We start from the raw sequence: 17,939 nt of genomic DNA, 5'->3' as shown, positions 1-17,939 counted from the left end.
AAAGAATGAATGTTTTTCCCTAAGATAAGGCTGAGGGCAAGGACCACTCATCTCACCACTTTCAATGAGCATTGTACTGAGGTCCTAGTCAGGACAACAATGCAAAGAAAAGAAACAAAAGATAGACAGATCAGAAAGGAAGTAAGTGCCCTTACTTACAGACGGTATGGTTGAATATGTAGAGCATTCCAAAGAATCCACAAAAAAACTGCCAAAACTACTGAATTTAGCAAGGCCATAGGATACAAGGTCATTATATAAAATCAATTGTATTTCTTTTTTGGGGGGCCGTGGGTACTGGGGATGGAACTCAGGCTTGTGCTTGTGAGGCAGGAGGTGGAACCACTGAGCTAAATCCCTGGCCCCTGTACTCCTATATACTAGCAACAAACATTTGCAAGTCTGAATTCAGGGAAAATGCTTCTCACATTAGCATAAACAAAAATAAAATGCTTAAAGATAAATCAAAAGAAATGCAAGTTTTGTGCATTAAAAATCACAAAATGCTGAGACAAATTTAAGATTCACACAGATGGAGATGTATACTACATTAGTCAATCTCAAGATTCGCTATGGTTAAGATGTCACTTCTCCCCAGTTGGTACATAGATTTAATATAATTTCAAAAACAAACTCAGCAACTTTTTAAAACCTAAAATTTGCACAGGTAGGCAAAGAACCCAAAATAGCCAAAACAAATTTGAAAAAACAAAAAGGGATTATATTATCCTATTTTGAGTCTAAAAAACCACAGTAGTCAATTCTATAGAAATGATATAAGAATAGACAGAAAGATATAAATATTGATGGAACCAAATATAGTCTAGAAATGGATCCACACTTCTTTCATCTTTGACAATGATGACAAGGTGATATAACAGACAAATGACAAGTCTTTTCAATAAATGGTATTGGAATAATTAGATATCCAACAGGAAATATAGTGAACCTCAACCCTTACTTCACGCATATATAAAAATTAACCATTATTACTGGTACATACCTGTTCTGGCTGAATGGGGTTAAATTTCCCAACCCCAGGACTTTGTGACAGAGAGGAAAAATAACCACACTCTCCTAGCACCTCACTCACATAATGTGGAGGTGCAACCAAGCAAAACCCCAGCACATCAACTCCGGGGAGGACCAAGGCAAGTGGTCTCCAGCAGCCAACCCAAAGTTTGCAGATGTGGTCCCAGCAGCACAGGCAGCAGAGGGGAGATGCTTATCCCAGTGAACTATCAGGGAATGGCAATGAAGTAAATGGGGATAAAAACCACAGAAAAGCAACCTCCCAGGGAGGAGATCCACATTTGTTGCAGAAATCTCAGAAAGAAATACACAGGGGCACAGAATTTGGATAAAATAATAAAATTTCTTCTCATGAGTGGGCAGGAATGCCAGAAACCAGTCTGGTCAGTATCTGCGCCCCCTTTGTTCAGCATTTCCCGTTTTTTTTTTTTTTTTTTGGTACTGGGGATTGAACTTGGGTCCTTGTGCTTGCTCAGCAGGCGGCAAAACCACTGAGCTAAATCCCCAGCTCAGCATTCCCCTTTTTATATCCTTTTTAGCTATTATCTCATCTCTAGTGGTCTTTGATGTGTAAATACAACTCCAGTTCTTATTTACAAGTCACAGACACGAGATAGGCACATATACATTGTAAATTCACCCTGGCATGGTAACTTTGTTAGGTTAACAAAGTTACCCCTTAGAGTCAGATAATTGTCACCTTAAACAAGGAGTTAGGGGAAAAGCAAATCTTAAAAGAACACATTACTTATTTTGCTTCTACAACTACCTTAATATTCAATCTGTTAAGTTATCTAAAACTTTTCTGTATCATTCCTCCCTCTGTTTACTTCAGGATAATTCATCTATCCATTACAAGTTCTATCCAGTTTATCTACATTTCTTAACACTAGCATTTGGTAGTCTTGAGCTGCAGCACTGCGCTACCGGATAAATTTTGAAATCCATTGGATGACACAAGGACCAACATTAATATTAATATTATAACAAGAAGGGGACTCAGAAGAGGTCCTATCCAAGTTTTTTCATTCTGCCCAAGTGAAATTAATCCCATAGGACAACTCTCCTATACCAAATTTCTCATCAAGAGCCTTGGTCTGATCTTTTAGTTTGTCTAGTGATTCTTGTACTACACCAGATTTATTAGCATATTAACAACTCTCTTCTCCAAGAAATAAGCAAGTCCCTCCTTTCTGGGCTGTGAACCAATCGAGAGCATGTCTATTCTGTAATGACATTGGCCAGTGAATCTACTTGGGTTTCTAAAGCCTGAAGTGTGTCTTGAATTTCCTCAAGATCTTTTTAAATTTCTTGTCCTAATGAAATATATTACTCCTTGTAGCCAAATAAGATCCCACGGGGCTGGCATATACATAGATATAGGATTACATTGATCTTGTTTATAATTGTTACAATTACCAGAGGCTCATCCAACAAGGGAGTCATTGATCCAAACTTGTGTTTTCTCTTTGCAGTATAATTCATTTTTCATTAGAATAGACCCCACAGTCAGAAGTTGACCCCAGGTCCCCCATAATGCTTTTATCAAAGAATATTGTAAACAGATAGTCTTCCGATTCCCATTTTACCATTTTAAAAGTCACATATTGTTCATCAAACTTTTCATTCCTAGGCCTAAACACCCACAGTTCAAAAACAAAGAAACTTAAGGCAGTGGTGATCTGGCACAGCACAATAATCCATGTCATCCTTGTTGGTGCTTCCACTCTTCAGCCATGTGTTGACTCACCAGCCTCCAGAGTGGTGAGAGCAGGGCTTTGAGTGTGTTGTCTTTCTCAGCTTTCAGTATCAGCTTTATTGTTACCTTGTGCAATGAAGTCTTTGCCTTTCTAATGTCCTGAACCATATATTACTGTGACTTTGCTAGGTTTTCCCACTGCCTCTAGCAACTGTATAATTTCCTGTTTATTTTTAATTAGCTTCCTTTCTGCCATGAGAAGATCTCACTCTTGGTAAATCATTCCAATGATGTATAATGTAGCAAATGCATAGCAAAAGTCCATATATATATATATATATATATATATATATATATATATGGTGTGTGTGTGTGTGTATATATATATATATATATATATATATACCTTTTTTACCCTTTGTCCATTGGAATGCCTGTATGAGTGCCCAGAACTTAGCACATTGCACTGACGGCCCTGGCTAGGACCACCTCATCCTTCATGGTTACTGCATATCCAGCATGATGAACCCCATCTTCCATGAAGCTGTTCCCATCCGTGAACAGAACAAGGTTAGCATCAGACAAGGGTGTCATGCGCAAGTCAGGGTGGCTGGAAAAGAGCTCATCAGTGACACTCAAGCAGTCATGATCAGGAGGGCCTGTCTCTGTGGGTGAGAAGGTAGCAGGATTTAAAGTTTTTACAGAAATAAACCGCAAGTGGGGATTCTCACAGAGAAGGGCTTGATACTGAGTAACCCAATTATTTGAGAGCCAATGATGCTCCCTTGTGTTTAGCAGTTCTAGGACCCAGTGTGGAACCTGCACAGTCAGTTCCTGACCTAAAGTCAGCTTGTCTGTTTTTTGAATCAACAGAACTGAAGTTGCTAAGGCCCAAAAACAATGAGGCCATCCTTTTGTTACTGAATCTAAATTTTCAGACAAATATGCCACTGGTTGATTCCATGGGCCTACTTCTTGGGTCAACATTCCAAGGGCCACATGGTTTTTTTTTCAGTCACATAAAGAACAAAAGTCCGCTTTACATCTGATATGCCAAGGGCTGGGGTGGCTGCCTAAGTCAATTTTAAATTTTTTTTAAAGCTTCCTCCTGTTCCACAGTCCAGTGCAGATGATTCTCCTCTTGTCCCTTTAGGGCTTCATAAAGGAGTTTAAAGATTTCTGTAAAACCCAGAATCCAAATTTTACAGAAGCCTGCCACCCCAAGAAACCTTTTCAGTTGTTTCTTTGTTTGGGGCTTAGGGATGGCACTAATACCCTTTCATTTCCTAGGCAATGCATGCCCTGTGTTATTTGAAATCCTAAATATGTAACATGCTGTACACAAATCTGGGCTTTCTCCCATGATACCTTATATCCAGTTTTCTTGTAAGTGCAGCAAAAACTTTTTTGGTGCCTTCCCAGCACCGTTCTTGGGTTGAGCTGTATAACAGTAAGTCAGCCACATACTGCAGCAGGACACAGCTATATTGTTCCATGGGGAAGGCAAGCAAGTCCTTGGCTAGGGCTTCCTCAAAAAGCATGGGTGAGTTTTAAATCCCTGTGGCAATCTAGTCCAAGTAAACTGAGTATTTTTGCCATCACTGGGGTCTTCCCATTCAAATGCAAAGATGGATTGACTGAGGAGAGTGATGAGAAGGCAAAAGAAGGCATCTTTTAAATCCAAACAAGTAAACCATGCTGTTTCTGGAGGTATCAGATCCAACAAAGCATAGGGGTTAGGGACCACTCACTGGGTGCAGTGTTACTGTTCTGTCATTTACAGCCCATAAATGCACTGGCCTATAGTCCCCACAGGTTTCCAAACAGGCAGCAAAGGGGTGTTCCAAGGTGACATACATTCTCTAATAAGTACAAATTCCTTTAATCTCATGATAGGGGGCTTAATTCCAATTTGGGCTTGCCTGGACATTGGGTATTGTTTTACACCAATGGGGCCAAATTGTCTTTTAAATTTATAACTGTGGGTGGATGATTCTTAGGTAAGCCTGGGGGTGATTCCTCTGCCCACACTGTAGGAAACATAGTTCTTAATTCTTGCAGAGCCTGGAAAACATCATCCACATTGCAACATTGCCATTCACCCTCTCTTTAAGTTGTCACCATCATGATGAGATCTCTTCCTGGGTCTAAATGCAGAGATGCATTTCCTCATTGGGTGAAAGTTATTGTAGCTCCCAATTTAGATAATAAAGCTCTTTCTAATAATGGAATAGGACATTCTGACATATACAAGAATTCATGTTTCACTTTATGTCCTCCAATTTCACATGTCCTTTCATAGCAAAACTGGTGCTTTTCTGAAATTCCAGTGGCACTGATCACTTGGAAGTGCTCTCCGCTCAGAGGGGCAACTGGAGCTGTTACTACTGAATGTTCTGCACCACTCTCCACCATTAAGGACATATTTTGGCCCCCTATCTATATATCGACCATGGGCTCATGGGGGCCTAGCTGCATTGAGCCCAGTCTGTGTCAGTCACTGTCCTCCATCACAGGCAACAATGTGTCAGTATCCTTCCTTTCCTTCAAGTCCTGCTTTTTCTTTTCCTTGAGCCTTGTCTTTCTTTTTCCTTCTCTTCCTTGGCTCCCATAGCTACTGCTATCTTCCTTCCTGGCTCTCTTTCTCTTTCACTGTCTATTTACATACACTTTCCCAGCTAATTGTAACAATTGCATTATATTTATGCCTTCCCAAGTCTCCTGCCTTTGGATTTTCCTTCTAATGACTGGTGCTGACTGGGTTACAAAAGTTGTATTAATTAACTGATGGTTATCAGGAACAGTAGGATCAAAAGGTGTGTACATTCTGTAAACTTTACAGAGCTACTCATAAAATCTCTCAGGGCTCTCATCAGGCTCCTGCTGTGTTTCTAGCACTTTAATTATATTTGTAGGCCTTTTATACTTGCAGCCCACATTCCTGCTAAAAGGGCTGTCTGATAATTTCTCAAGTTTTCCTGTCCTGCTTGGGTATTGGGATCCCAATTGGGCCACACATTTACTGGGAATTGCTGTTCATATCAAGCATCTGGATTCTGCATAGCACCTGGTGTTCTAGTGGCATTAACTTTTTAATTTTTCCTAAAACTCTCTGTATTTTTTAGAGGTTAACAAAGTTTTACAAAGTTCTTTACAGTCCTCCCAATTAGGACAATGGATAGCAAAGATGGAATCAAATAATTGAAGCATTTTGGAGGGGTCTTGGCAGAGAATAAATGACTTTTTTCTCTGGACCAAGCCTCTTTTTTAATCCTTTTTAAAGTCAAATCTCAAATATCGCACCTTGGTCTGACGTATTTGTGCCTTTTTCCAACAGTCTTTTTTCTAACTCACTATAAAGAAGGTCATATTGTAACCTGTTGGGTCTTACACCCTTTGAGGATGACCAATGTACACATATTATAGTAACATATTTAGAATTTAACCCTTTAATGACAACTAATGTAAACATATTTAAACTTTTTATAACAAATTTAAAACCAACAAACATACATATTTTTGATAAATCACTTTCACACATCTTTTGAGATACCTACGCGTTCTGGTCTTTTATATTTTTTTATCTTTTTAACAAGACAAACATACAAAATTTTTTATATCAAAATTGTATCTCTTGGTGCCCACCAGTGCGGCCCGATGGAAGGGAGCCACACAGGGCCCCTCCGCTGCTGCGACCCCAGGGCTCTGCACTGACCCCACCCAGGCATGGGATGCCCAGGCCGCTGCGAGGGGTGAGGAAAAGTTGGGGTTGAAGACCCGCTGTGCTAGGGTTGCTGTCCCTGAAGAAATGAGTGGTGGCTTGGCTCCAAGTAAGAGCACAGTGTATGTGTCCAACTTGCCCTTCTCCCTGACAAATAATGACTTATACCGGATATTTCCCAAGTATGGCAAAGTTATAAAGGTTACTATAATGAAAGAGAAAGATATGAGGAAGAGTAAAGGGGTTGCATTTATATTATTTTTGGATAAAGACTCTGCACAAAACTGCACCAGAGCCATAAACAACAAACAGTTGTTTGGTAGAGTGATAAAGGCAAGTATTGCTATTGACAATGGGACAGCAGCTGAATTCATACGAAGGTGAAACTACTTTGATAAATCAAAGTGTTATGAATGTGGGGAAAGTGGACACTTAAGTTATACCCATCCAAAAAACATGCCCAGAGAACATGATCCTCCAAAGAAGAAAGAAAAAAAAGAAGAAAAAGAAAATTGCCGAACCAGAAGAAATTGAGGATGTAGCAGAAAGTGAAGATGAAGGGGAAGACCCCGCTCTCGACAGTCTCAGCCAAGCCATCACCTCCCAGCAACCCAGGATTGAAGAACAGAACAAATGGAAACCCAGTGCAGCAGGCCCCTCAACATCAGAGGATTCATGGTGCCCAAGGATAAAGAAGAGCACATACTTCAGTGATGAGGAAGAATTTAGTGATTAGAGTTGTATAATGTAGATGTCAGGAAAATAAAAAACATTTGTATCTCTTTTACTTATAGCTTTTAAATATATTTTTTTATCTCACTATAGACCTTTTATCACAAATGTGTCTTTAGCCATTAAAATTTTAAAGTGTCCCTTTTTTCATTCTCAGATTGTTACACTTTAAATTTGGTTGGCTGCCAACAGAATGGTAGTAACCTTGAGGGGTTTTTTTATCAACAAAGTACAGAAAAGAGCAAGTTAACCTTATAATTACAATTGAAGAATTTGCGATGTACAATACTTTAAGCCCACCAATTAAACATTAACTCAAACTGAAACACAGATGCATTTATCAATTAACTAAAATTTGTAACCCTTGTAAAATTTCTTACTTTCTCTGGCTTTATGTCCTTCAGAGCTTTTTAAGCTGTTTTTAATCCATTACTTTTTTTTTTTTTACCAATTTTTAAAATTTGAGTGTAAGCCCTATTCAATCCTCTTTGAGTCTGACCACAGCATGGTGCTCTGAAGCCAAGCAGTCCTCATGCTTTTATCCCCACCTCCTCCAAACTTGTGAATTTAGCAACTCAAAAAGAGGGGGAAAGTCTAAATTCTCTTGGTCCAGATCTGAAAGGACTGGTTACTTTTCAGCATCATCCCCTTTCTGACAGAGGACCAGGATGTTGCTTTTTGCTTCTGGGGTGCACATACGAAGCCAAAGAGGCATTCCGTGGCACAATTTGAGCCATAAATCAATATAGGAAATTGATCTGAATGTTCCCATCCAGGGGTGGTGACTGTTAGTCAGAAGGACCAGAGGAGACCCTCACCTAGGGATCTCTCAGTTGGCCAAGCTAGGCAAAGCTTGGGCCATTCTAACTCACAAAAGGCTCTAAGTTTTGGGGTTTCATCTTAATACCATAATTTCCAGTAAAACCTTTCTTAAAATTCTTAAGCATGCATTCCAAAACAGTAGGATGGGATGTTTCTGTCCCCACGACTGACTGGCTGATCAGAGTGTTGGTGTGTGTGTGGGTACCCTTGTATGGAGACACAAGACAAACAAAGGTGGGGGATCACTCACTCACCTGTCTGGCTGCGGGCTTCTCAGCCACTTTAAGGTCCATTCAGGCTAAGGTGGGCTGTCGCTTAAGCTCACCATTGTGTCTTTGTTAAACACGACCACATACAAATTCTACGACTTGAGGAGGACTCTTTATGCGCAAGTGCTTCCTCCCTGTCTTGTTCGCAGAGCAGATCGTTTTATGCACTCCTATCCAGAACTCTTTCACTCACACATTTATTCAGATCACATTCCCTCCTGGTGACGCCCTAACTGTGACCAAAACAAATGAAAGAAGTTACCTCTCCAAATGGCAAAGCACAAGGGGTGATCAGGCCCCTGTGCTGTATTTGCCAAAAGTTACAGAATACAAATTTACAAGGTGAAACTGAAAGTTAATGACTAGGGGTTTCCCAGGGTTTTCTCACCCAGCAAAGGAAAGAGACAGAGGAGACACAGAACAGCAGTCCTCCTTCTGTATTCTCCTCTGGTTCATGCGATCCTCTGCCTGGTGAGTGGATCTCTGTGTCCTGTTGGGGAGCCTAGGAAATTAGTCCCAGGGGCATGCTTTTCCTCTGGAGGAGACAGAGAGCCGCTCCCTCCAATGCACCGAATGTTACAGAAATCTCGGAAAGAAATACACAGAAACATAGAATTCGGATAAAATAATAAAATTTCTTCTTGGGGGTGGGAACACCAGAAACTAGTCTGGTCAGGTTCCATGCCCCCTTTGTTCAACATTTCCCTTTTTTTTTGGTAAGGGTGATAGAACTCAGGTCCTTGCGCTTGCATAGCAGGCAGTGAAACCACTGAGCTAAATCTCTGGCCCAGCATTTCTCTTTTTATATCCTTTTTAGCCATTATCTCATCCCTAGTGGTCTTTGATGTGTAAATACAATTCCATTTACTATTTACAAGTCACAGACACAAGATAGGCACATATACATTGTAAATTCACCCTGGCATGGTAACTTTGTTAGGTTAATGAAGTTACCTGTTAGAGTCAGATAATTGTCACCTTAAACAAGGAGTTAGGGGAAAAGCATATCTTAAAAGAACACATTACTTATTTTGCTTCTACAACTACCTTAATATTCAATCTATTAAATTATCTAAAACTTTTCGGTGTCAATCTGAGAGCAGTATTGTGCTGAGTTCCTCTCCTCTCTGAGTTAGTGGAATATAAGAAAATTTGCACTAAACATCCATCTGTCCTCATCATGAACAACAGTAAGGGGCCAGAGCTTTCAAAGACTTTTCCAGAGTTGTGCTGAGCCATTGGCCTCTGAGTTCAGGTGGTAAGGGTGGCCACAGGGAGAGTGGTGACAGCTAGGGGACATGAAGGAGAAGCAGGGTGCAGAGTCTCCCATATAGTAGAAGACATACTGCTCTGCCACCCACACCACGGGAGAGCTATTTACACAAAGGCAAAGTGACCAACACTAATGTGACTCTGCAAGCACACAGGGCACCAAGTTGGCAGTGAACCAGTGGAACATGGATCCCTCCCTCTCTCTCCCTACCCCTGTGCTCTGCACCAACAGCACCCTGTGAATTGCACCCCCAGGAGCAGATCTTGTGTCTGAAGACCTTGTGTTCCAGCAAGTGTCCACCACAGTGGGCTTGTTCAGCCAGAAGGCAGGAAGCCAAGGTCTGGATGCATTAAAACAAGCCAACCTACCTCATGCCAACATCCCTTCCACCACTGGCTCCTTGTCCCTGAGGCTGGATGGAACTCTGGATGGAACCCTTTGCTCTGAGCTGGATGGAACTTTGGTGCTCCCGAATGTCATGTCTCCTGAATGTTGTGCCATCTGTCACAATGATGTTAAAAGCATCAGTGTAGGTGAGATTAGCACCCTGGATGTCTTAATGGCTCCTCAAAGGTGCTTGCACAGCTTTCCAGCACCCATGTGGTATCACTCACTCTAGGGATCACTGTGATGGCTCCCCAAGATGCCCCAGGGAAGGCAGGTCCTGCCCCTTTGGGCCTGCAGTGCCAGAAAAGTTGATAAAACAGTTCAGTGGAGAGTAACAGCTTGACCAATGGCTGACCCTCACTCATGGGTGACCAGGAATATCAAAGCAAAAGCCCAAATGCCATGTCCTTTTAGGCATTGTTCCAAGCCAATAGCCAAGCAGAAACCATCAAGTCAAGCTTCCCCAATAGTGGAATCAAAGCTGAGAGTGCCAAGAACAGATGCACTGAGATGGAAGGTTGTAGCAGTTTCCCACCAGTGTTTATCTAAGCACAGCCCACCCATGTCAAAATTGATGTTCCTGCACATTTACAGGACTCCCCCACCATGTCTCCAAAAGCATGACACCTTTGTTGGATGCCCAGCTGAGCTGGGAAGAACTTCTCATCTACCAGTGCCCTTCAGATTCACAAGCAGACACACACCAGAGAGAAACCTTTTGTGCACAAAGTACACTGGTGGGTTTATACCACCCAAGCAACCTAAAGGTTCACTATATGACACACAGAGCCAACAATAATTCAGCTCTCCATGGGAGGAAGCTGGCCATTGAGAACACAATGACTCTGTTGGGTACAGATGGAAGGAGAGTCTCAGAAATATTTCCCAAGGAAATTCTGTTCCCCTCAATGAGTGTGGGCCCAGTCACGCAGAACCAGTACACCAGCATGTTTAGTAGTGGCCTGGCCATGAAGACCAAAGACATCTCAGTGATTCAGAGTGGCAGCATTCCCACACTGCCTGTCCCTGGGGGCCAGCTCCATGGTGAGTAAGACTCTATGTCCAAATCAGTCAGGTTTTAGTGCTGACGCAGAGAAAACAGGTGTTACCAACGGTGTTGCCAAACACCAATTTCCTCACTTCCTGGAAGAAAACAAGATCAGCCTCAGCTAAGCTCAGGGAGAATTCTTGTAGAACAAGAATGCAGACAGGAATGCAAATGGAGTGAAATCTCTAGAATCTGAGCTTTATTTAAATTTTATTAAAGGACTCATCTCCTCCTGCTTTCTTTTTTTCTTACTGATATGCAAATGATATTTATGGTTTTGACCCAACTTTGGGCATCTCTACAATTACAGTTGTTGCTATGCTGCTTTGGAAAATATGAAAACAAAGAAAAATTGGAAAACAGAAAAAAATTCATACTAAAACACAGACTAGATTTTTTTTTTTAAATTTTGGAAAGAAGCGAGTCTTGCAAAGTAGCTTTTTTACTTGCAGTGCACATTATATATGGAAGGTTTATATGACCCAGAGTTACTTCTTCCAAAGACTGTCACCTAGGTTGAGGTGTGCCAGTTGGAATTTACTGTACCACATTGGAAGAGAGAACTAGTTAGCCTAATTGTGGGATGAGGCACTGTGTATTTCCAGTGTGATCATGCTTGGGTAAGTGGACAAAGGTCTGGCATCTACTTAGGGACCTGTTTGATAGCTTCCCCAATCCTATACCCATCTTTTTGTTTTGTTTTCTTTTTTTTTAGAATGTAAGGGTAACCTCCTGTCAGGTAAAAGGGCCGAAAACCAAGACCAGGCCAGGCCACAACAAGCCTTTATTAGGGGAACAGATCTGCCGGACTGTTTCTGAACAAAGGAGAGACAAAAGCAATATGGCTGGGGCAGGGAGAGTCTTTTATACAGACTGGGGTGGGGTTTGTAGGGACTGAGGCAGGGTTGAGTGAGTTAGTGGCTAGGGAATGGAGGAGCCGGTGATATCACTAGGTGGTAGGAGGTGAGCAAGTATTAGGTTACTCTCTAGGTGGGAACAGGGGCATGCTGGGAAGAAGGGTTTGTTCTTTGGTGGGCGCAACCATCTTGACATGATGTCACACAGGGGAGGGGGCAAGGCACCATAGGAAGATGGCAGCTACTATACATAATAGCTGCTGAGGTAGTGGGAGACCTATCACCCCCCACCCCCAGACAAGGTTGTAGAACTAACAAAATTCCTTCAACCTTAGGACCTCAAGTAGATGCCCTCATGTAGACTTACTTCAGCCAATGTGTGTGTTGCTGCTTATTTAACTACAGCTCACTCAGAGCCCCAAGAGTGCAAACTACTCCCAACCCTTTCCAGATGCCTTCATCTTCCCTGGCACCAGGAAAGGTGGGCACCTGGAGCAGGAAGTTCTCAGGTGAGTTGGAGTTTGTCAGTGCCTGCTATGCTGAAGAACTGCATTTTCATTCTTGAAACTCACCGAAGAGCAGAACTTTGTATCACAAGTTCATGTGCTCATTTTTTCCCCCTTTTTAATTTCCTTGGTGCAACTTAACCCAAGTAATAATGAAGATTTCCCCCCTATGTTCTACCCCTAGAATTGCATAAAGGCTATAAAGTTGGAATAAGCAAGTCTTGAGTGTGAAAGCATTAATTTATCTACCTCATTTAAAAAATTTGCATAGCCATAGTCTTTATTTTCCTATTTAATGACCACTGAAGTATTCCCAGGCCCTCTCTTAAACCTAAGAATTGACATATTTGTGGGAACAGTTGGATGTTCAAGATGTCTTTGTGATTCCTTTTTCAATCCCCCTTTGTACATGTAATAATATCAAGCAAATGACAAGACATTGCTCTAGCAGTTTAATGAGGAAAGAAAAAGAAAGACCAGACTTCTGGGTGAAGAAGTCTTTCCCACTGTGCCGAAGCCCTTTTTGAAATGTGAATCAAGACTGTTACTCAAAGTTTTGTCTCTTATTGCACCTGACTTTAGGATCCAAAAAAAGTGTTTTTGCCAAGTTATGCCTTTCCTGCTGGAATTGTAAGAGGCCATAATAATAGTACCTGTTTACATTGTGCAATGGATGTTGTTACAGAGACATACGAGTAGCTTTCTTATCATTGAACTAAGAACACCTTGTGAGTATATGATCTACAAGAAACCCTTGTAGTTTTACTTCCTGATGCTGTCTGTCTGTTGGAAAATAAATTTTGAATGTGCTCTCAAATTAATCTAGGTCATAAAGCTAAATAAAAGAGCTAATTTTGGGAAACTTCTGGAAAATATGGGTAAAATATGACCTTGTGTTGCACAAAGATTTGTAGAATGGATACAAAAAACAAGAACCATATAAAAATTATAAACAGAACACCATGAAAATGACAACTTTTAACTTTTTGTGTTTACGTGATGGTAAGGATCAAACCCAAGAATGTTAAGCAAGTGCTCTACCCCAGCCCAATTTGAACTTGAAATAAGTAAATTGGATGGTATGCAAATTTTATCTCAATAAAGCTATTACCAAAAATTTAACCTTTTGTTCTTCAAAAGATACTGTTAATAAAGTAAATATGAAAATCATAGAGCCAGGTACGCTAGCACACATCTATAATCCCAGCTACTAGAAAAGCTGAGGCAGGAGGATTGCAAATTTGAGGCCAGCCTGGGCAACTTAGTAAGCCCTTGTTTCAAAATAAAAAATAAAAAATCTAGGGACATAGCTCAGGAGTAGAGCATCTCTGGGTTCAATCCTTATACCACAAAAGAAGAAAGAAGGAGGTGGGAGGGGAAGAGGAAGAGAAGATAAAATAAAACCAGAGAAAATATTTGTAAAATAAGAAAACTAACAACTCCAAAAAAATAGGTGAAATATCTGAACAAATACTTTACTAAAGATGACAAAGACATGACAAATTATTAAAATATACACATTAATAAATCATAACCACAATAAGATATCACTCTACCCCACAAGAATATTTAAAATTTCAAAGGCACATGATAGCAAATGTTGACAAGAGTTCTTAAGCATTAAGAGGTCTCATACAGTAAGAACACAAATCGTACAACTAATTTGGGAAACAGTTTATTACAAATTTAAACATGTATTTACCATAATCTCAACAATCTCATATTTATATACTTACTTGGGAGAAACTGAAACATACTTTACCACACACAAACACATTTACAGCAGTGTTTTTAGCAGCTTTATTCAAAATAGCAAAAAATTGGAAATAGCCCAAATCAACTGGTATATAAATAAATTGAGGTACAACTGTACAAACTATAAAAAGAAACAAACTGTGAATAGATGAACAATACAAATGTATCTCAAAAATATAAAGTTTTAGTAAAGGTCTAGGGTTAGGAAGACTACATGCTGTGTAGCTGTGTGTACATACAGCTGCTTCTTAGCTTGCTGTGGGTTACATCCCAATGAACCCTGGGTAAGGTGAAAATGTTCCAAGTCAAACTGTTTTTCCTACACCCAGCTTACTGCACACAGGAACTCAGCAGCAAAGCCTATTGAGGGTCTCAGGTGTTTCCCTCATGATCAGACTGGTGGGAGCTGTGGCTCATTGCTGCCTGGCATCCCATATTAGTACCTGGGAAAAAAATCAAAATCCAAACTATGGTCTCTGATGAATGTATATCACTTTCACACCATCCAAAAGTCAAAGCACCTCAAGTGAAATATGTAATTTAAAAACCCACTGGATAGGCTCCATAGTATAATGGAAATGACCAAGGATTCAATCAGGAACTTGAGGACAAATCAGGATAATTTGTTCAACCTGAGCAACAAAGGGAACATAGACTTAGGGGGAGGGGACAATAACAAAAGAGATAGAATTCCTATCATTGGAGTTCCAGAAGGAAAGGAGAAAAGGAGAGACTGAAATGTATTTGAAAAATAATGGCCAAATCTCCCCAAATTTGGAGACATATATGTGGGGAAATAAGAATATTCCAAATAGGATAAAAACCAAAGAAATCTCTGGCAAAACATATTATAACAATCTCTGCCAGCAGAAGACAAAGCATTCCTGTCCCTAGCAGAAGGATACGGCTCCACTTCCACCCAGCTACCCTCTGCCTCTGCGGGAAAACCATGGGTTTGAACACAAGACTCCTGATATCCAAAGATGCAGAATATGGTGGAGGCCAAAGGGCTAGTTTCCTTGGAGCCCAGATGAGCTTCTCAACAGGTTGTTGCTGGCTGAGCGGGTCCTAGAAGATGGAAGGAGGGTCTGAGGGTGGGGAAGGGCTTTCCAGGTAGAGTAGGAACCAAGGCAGTGTAGGCACATAGAGATCTGCAACCAATGAATGCATCAGTGAGTACACAGTGTGTAGCACAGGAGGACGCAAGGCCAGGTCTGGAAGACTTTACATCCTGTTTCAGAAACTCAAACTGCTGGCAACAAGAAGGATTTTTAGGACAAAGACGGTCTGATTTTTGCTTTTTGAGCTTCTGGCTACTAAACAGAGATTTTATTGATAAATATAGAAGGAGGCTCCTTATCTGTTAACAGCTTTGAGCCATAGCAGCAAAAATTAACAAAACAAAAGCAATTATGTTGTTTAGTATTTTTTTATTTTTATTTATTTATTTTTTTATTAAATTCTTTTATCGGTACATTGTAGGTATACAACACAATTGCATTCTCACTGGGAACTGTACCTTTACATAATGCATCTTGGTTCTTATTTTTATCCCCATTTCTAGCCCTCCCTTCATGCCCTCCACCCTTCCCTATTTACAAAGACTTTATTTCCATTTTTTCCAGTTCTCATCATTTTTTCCTTTCCCTTTTTTCCTTTCCCCTGCCCCTACCACTACCCCTACCCTTTGGACCTTTTCTTCCTATTTTACATTATCAATTATTCATTCTAATCATTGGTACATTTTAGGTATACAATATAATGACATTCATCATTGGAAATTTGCACCTTTACATAGTCTCTCTTGGTTCTTATTTTTCACCCTTGCCCAGCCCTCCCTTCAACGCCTCCAGTCCTCCCTATTTACAAAGATTTTGTTCCTATTTTTCCATTTTCTCATATTAATCCCATTCCCTTCTGTCCTTTCCCCTAGCCCTCCCACTTCATTCCCCTTTGCCCCTTTTCTTCCTATTTCACATTACCTATTATACATTTAGTCCTTATTTACACTTTCAGTTTCTCACACCAGAGAAACTATTCGGTATTTACACATGTGTGTCCTATTTATTTCACTTAAGAGTATTGCCTCAATGTGCATCCACTTAGCTATAAATGTCTCTAATTTCTCATTTTTTATGGCTGAGTAGTACTCCATTTTATTAAAAAACCACACTTTCTTTATCCAGTCTCCAGTTGATGGGCATTTGGGCTGTTTCCAAGTTTTAGCTATGACAAGCTGTGCTGCTGTGAACATGGGCGCACATATATCACTGTGGTATGATTCTTTTAATTCTTTGGGGAAGATCCGCAGCAGTGGAATAGCAGGGTCAAATGGGACTTCCAGTCCTAGTTCTTTGGGGTATCTCCATACTGATTTCCACAGTGGTTGCACCAGTCTACACTCCCAACAGCAGTGGAGAAGGATTCCTCTTTACTCACAGCCCTGCCAGCATTTGTTATTGGTTGATTTCATGATAGCAGCCATTCTTTCTGGAGTGAAGTGGAATCTTTTCCTACACCGATGTCTTCAAGGGTTCTACCTAACTTCTGTTCCAACTGCTTCAGAGTTTCTATTTTAATATTTAGATCTTCAATCCATTTTGATTTTAGTTTAGTGCGTGGTGAGAGATACAGGTCTAGTTTTAATCTTTGGCAAGTTGAAGCCCAATTTTTCCAGCACCATTTATTAAAGAGGCTATCTTTCCTCCAGTGAGGGTGTTTGGCTCCTTTGTTGAAGATGAGATGGCTGAGTATGTCTGGCATTGTTTCTGCATCTTCTAATCTGTTCCACTGGTCCTCAAGTCTATTTCTTTGCCAATACCATGCTGTTTTTTATCACAGTAGCTTTGTAGTAGAGTTGCAGGTTGGGGATTGTGATACCCCCTGCCATGTCTCTGTTACCTAGAATTGCTTTTGCTATTCTGAGTCTCTTCTTGTTCCAAATGAATTTTTGGATTGTTTTCTCAAGGTCTATGAAGTATGCTGCTGGGATCTCAATTGGAATTGCATTAAATCTATATAGCAGTTTTGGAAGTATGGCCATTTTCACTATATTAATCCTTCCTCCCCAGGAGCAGGGGATGTCTGTCCATTTTCTGATATCATCTTCAATCTCTCTTTTCAGAGTGCCATAGTTTTCAGAGTGCCATAGTTTTCAGAGAAGAGGTCTTTGATTTCTTTCGTTAGGATGATTCCTAGGTATTTCAGTTTTTTGGATGCTATTGTGAAGGGAATTATTTGTCCTATTTCTCTCTCAGTGAGTCTGTCATTGGTGTAGAGGAAAGCTATTGATTTTTGTGTGTTGACCTTGTAACCAGCTCCTTGACTGAATTTGGTTATTAAGTCTAGAAGACTTTTGGTGGAGTTCTTGGGGTCTTCTATATAGAGAATCATGTCATCTGCAAATAATGACAATTTGACTTCTTCATTACCTATCTTTATTCCTTTTATGTCTTTCTCTTGTCTAATTGCCATGGCTAATGTTTCCAGAACTATATTGAACAAGAGTGGTGATAGTGGACATCCTTGTCTTGTTCCTGATTTGAGTGTGAAGGATTTCAGGTTTTGACCATTTAGTATGATATTGGCTGTTGGTTTTTCATAGATGGATTCTATCAGTTTGAGGTAGAGACCATCTATTCCAATTTTTTGTAGGGTTTTTATTATAAATGCATGTTGGATTTTGTCAAATGCTTTTTCTGCATCTATGGAGATAATCATATGGTTTTTGTTCTTGGCTCTATTGATATAGTGTATTACATTGATTGATTTTCATATATTGAACCATCCCTGCATCCCTGGGATGAATCCCACTTGGTCAGGGTGTATGATCTTCTTG

The 17,939-nt window shown here is 40.4% G+C and overlaps 3 pseudogenes; all 3 read left to right on the top strand.

Moving 5' to 3' along the window:
- The first annotated feature begins 3,643 nt into the window (after positions 1–3,643).
- LOC147829768 (zinc finger CCHC-type and RNA-binding motif-containing protein 1 pseudogene) lies at positions 3,644–7,242 on the top strand (annotated as a pseudogene).
- Positions 7,243–7,852: 610 nt separating this feature from the next.
- Positions 7,853–10,167, top strand: LOC147829767 (sal-like protein 4; annotated as a pseudogene).
- Positions 10,058–11,108, top strand: LOC106009364 (sal-like protein 4 pseudogene; annotated as a pseudogene).
- The last annotated feature ends 6,831 nt before the right edge of the window (positions 11,109–17,939 follow it).

The sequence above is a fragment of the Heterocephalus glaber genome, unplaced genomic scaffold (genome assembly GCF_053883595.1).
Source record: "Heterocephalus glaber isolate CG9 unplaced genomic scaffold, H.glaber_assembly_v1.0 deba00000470, whole genome shotgun sequence".
Taxonomy (NCBI): Eukaryota; Metazoa; Chordata; class Mammalia; order Rodentia; family Bathyergidae; genus Heterocephalus; species Heterocephalus glaber.
Note: the sequence above shows the minus strand (reverse complement) of the source record. Positions and strands in the feature narration are given on the sequence as shown.